Source organism: Macrobrachium rosenbergii, chromosome 24 (genome assembly GCF_040412425.1).
Source record: "Macrobrachium rosenbergii isolate ZJJX-2024 chromosome 24, ASM4041242v1, whole genome shotgun sequence".
In the NCBI taxonomy this organism is placed as follows: Eukaryota; Metazoa; Arthropoda; class Malacostraca; order Decapoda; family Palaemonidae; genus Macrobrachium; species Macrobrachium rosenbergii.
The window spans coordinates 13697432-13700826 of record NC_089764.1 but is presented as its reverse complement, the minus strand read 5'-3'; the positions used below and the strand labels follow the sequence as shown (position 1 = coordinate 13700826).

The 3395-nt window shown below is 35.5% G+C and overlaps 1 long non-coding RNA gene across 1 annotated transcript in view; it reads right to left on the bottom strand.

Annotated features, from left to right (window-relative positions):
• LOC136851879 (uncharacterized) overlaps positions 1-1275 on the bottom strand; it is a 164465-nt gene extending 163190 nt beyond the window's left edge. Inside the window, exon 1 of the long non-coding RNA XR_010856986.1 lies at positions 1033-1275. This is a non-coding gene — a long non-coding RNA (uncharacterized lncRNA). The remainder of the gene's footprint in view (positions 1-1032) is intronic.
• Between the last annotated feature and the right edge of the window lie 2120 nt (positions 1276-3395).

The following is a 3395-nucleotide window of genomic DNA, read 5'->3' as shown; positions in this document are numbered from 1 at the left end:
TATATACAGTACATGTATAACCGAATCTCTTTCCTTCGTGGATTTTGTCTTTATTTATATATATATATATATGCATTAAATTTATGTGTGTGTGGAAAGTGATATAGTTTTATGTAGTCTCAAAGGTTCACTGAGTAAACCCTTCCAAACACTTTTAGGCATGGCCATCCGGCGGGGTGTTTAGGAGTGCAAAACGAGCATTTGTCTTTCTCGTAGATCATGCATTCTGCGGCCGGGTCCACCTCTCGGTTCATCGAATCTGGCGTTAAAACTTACGTGTAGGCGACAGTTTGTGGGCGGAGTCAGTCCACTCACCAGAACTGATGAACTGATGGCATTACCTAATTTCGTCTGACCGACTGAGTGACTGCATGTGTGGACCCAAGGGTAAGCAACGATTTTACGACAGTTCGCCGCTGGATTTCGGTCGGGAAGAACTCAGCTGCTCGGACCAGAATATGAATAAACTATGTATAGGCCTAATTCATTTCATTGTTAGACCCTGCGGCGCTATTTGTAGACCGTTATGAGTCCAAATCATAAGAAAAAAATATTTTCATGTGATACAGACAATTTGGTAAATGCCTAGGCCAGTGTCCTGCCTTTTTGTGAAAGGCTTAACTGTCCAACCCCCAGTTCTAAATTCAACTTTCTTCATTAATATTGTGCGAGAACATACATCTCTCTATATTAGGCAATATTTAGATCATACTCTGTTATGCCTTTTTCGCTTCTTTCCTGTTTTAAGGTTTGATATTCATTCAACCATCGGTAAAATATAAAACAATATATGCTTTCCTTTACAGTTTAAAGATCATTTACCGTAAACATATGATAACAGGAAAACCCAAATGTGTATCATTACTTGGGTCTCTTGGCATGCTACAGCATAAATGATAATGAAATCTATTATATACGTTAGATCTAAACATTAAATGCATTGACATTATCATTTCGCAAAGAACTTACCTTATCAAGTAAACCACACTCACTTTTTACACTTATTAAAACAATTCTTATTAGATTTGTTACCTTAATTACATGGAATCTTGAAGCTGCACTCCTCGATCGACTTCTACTGCTTCATAAATTGGCGCGTAAACAACCTATCTTTGGTGGTTCTTTACTCAGTAGTTATTTATATGAACATATTTATAAGAACGTAAGTGACTGACAGTTCTACTCTGTTCGCGTGGGCGTCCATCGTTCGAATAGTCGTGGGTGGACTGACAGGTGGTAAATCTGAATTCTGATCGTAAATACCAGGCCAACAGAAACTTGTCACCATAGCACATCTTGCGCCTGCGCGGCCAGGAGAATAGTTGCCAGACACCGCTTGCTGGATACTTCCATATGCCTATTATCTGAAACATTAAAGGAACAAATGCAATAATTTAGACCCCAATGGTACATTAACTTCTTTACAAAAGATTGTTAAACTATTCAGTTAACTTCCATTTAACTATTTTTATTTTTATGAGAACGCTTCTGTTTAATGATTTCTTTTCGTCGGTCGATGGCACCTGCTAGTTAAATCATCCAAAGATATTAGCACAAAAGGGCAGATTCAGTGATAACTTACTCTTTATTATTAATATATATACGTCTTATTATAATATGAAAAATACTGAAGCAGAGAACTCCAGAAAAGTAATATCCTATTTGATCTCCATTGAAATAAAGTTGAAAACTACATTAGATATTATTTTGTCTTAGGAACGTTTACTGTGCCCTTCCCTACTGGATATAATAGCATTACAAACTTGGAAATATCCATGTACAATGCAGTTATTATTCACAATGTAAAGTGATTTCATGAAACTTTTTATTGTCTGATATAAGCTCACATTTAATCTTTTAAACGAACAAGAAAAAAAATACTTTGCCATATGAGGGTATGATTCGTAAGTTCTGAAACTAGCGTTAGGACTATTAACCAAAGCCAATATTGTCATTCTCGAAGTACGTATTGCCTTGGGCGACCAACAATTATTTCTCAGAACTGGATATATTTTCTGAAAAAGGAGTCAATGACGCCATCTATCGACACCTGGAAGAAGCACTGGTCGCATTCGTCATTCAGACAAGATAGTAGTTTGCTTTCCATAGCAGACCAAATTAAAATTACCAAATACATAAATACGACGACTGAAATAAAAACCAATGTATATTGTTCAAACACTATAGGCTAACTAAGACGTATTGAAAACAGTAATAAAAAACTCACAAGGAAAATCACGACCTTCATATTTACAATATGCCGGGGTTAGGCCTACATCACGGAGGTAAATTTTGGTTTTATATGTTATCCTTATTTTAATCTTTAGAATAATACAAAACAACATTATTCCCCCAGTTAGCCCACTTTAAGTTTGCAAAGGTTTGTGCTACCGACTGCAAGGGCCTCAGAGTTTCAGAATGACAATGATAAAATTACATAACGGTTTTTGTTTGAAGGGAAAAATCATATCTTTTTTAACCCCCCCCCTTTTTTTTTAAGGTTTAAAGATTTTAACCGTTTCATCCCCAAGATATTCGTATGCTTTACTGTTATCCGAATGCTAGTGATATTATCATAAGGTCCCATTGGTTTACAGGATATAGTTTTAAATAGATTCATTCAGTCTATATAATCACTCAAGAGCTTGTTGTGACTGAGCACAGCATTATTCTCGACCACATGGCCTTAACGAATAGGCTACAGACGGAGTTCCTTTTTTACATGCCTTTATTTAAGTTGATTTCTGCATCTCTGTCTGTCCTCAAATCTTGTAACTCAATTTTCGACCTGTTCCCTTCGTCGGATGGGCTTGAAATTTTGCATGGTTACTCAAATCTTGGTGACAATACAACCTTACATGATCAGTAGGTCAGCAGTTAGTGACCCCACAGTGACCTCTCCCAGTATCTCAGGATTTGTATGAAACTCTTCAGATTTTTCAAACCTTCTTTGGCTCGACAGGATATCAATTTCGTTAGCTACGATCATAAATCACTTACAATTTCTGTCAAAATTAAAACAGTATAAAATAAAGAAAAATATAGAAAGAAACATTTTTAAAACACGGTTTTGTTAAAATACACCAAAAAGTGAAAAATAAATCTTTTGAGACACACCAGGATTTTCCTTCAATTAACCATGTCTACAAAAATAAAAGCTTGGGCCCCAAACATGGAAGGAAATGCTACAAGGTATAAAAAAATATATTTCTTTTCTTGTAGCATTTCCTTCCATGTTTGGCTCCCACCCTTTTATTTTTGTAGACATGATTAATTGTAAGAAAAAACTGGTGTGTCTCAAAAGATCTATTTTTCACTTTTTAGTGCATTTTAATAAAAACGTGTTTTAAAATTTTGTTTTATATTTTTTTATTGGTGTTAGGGAAGGAACTCGT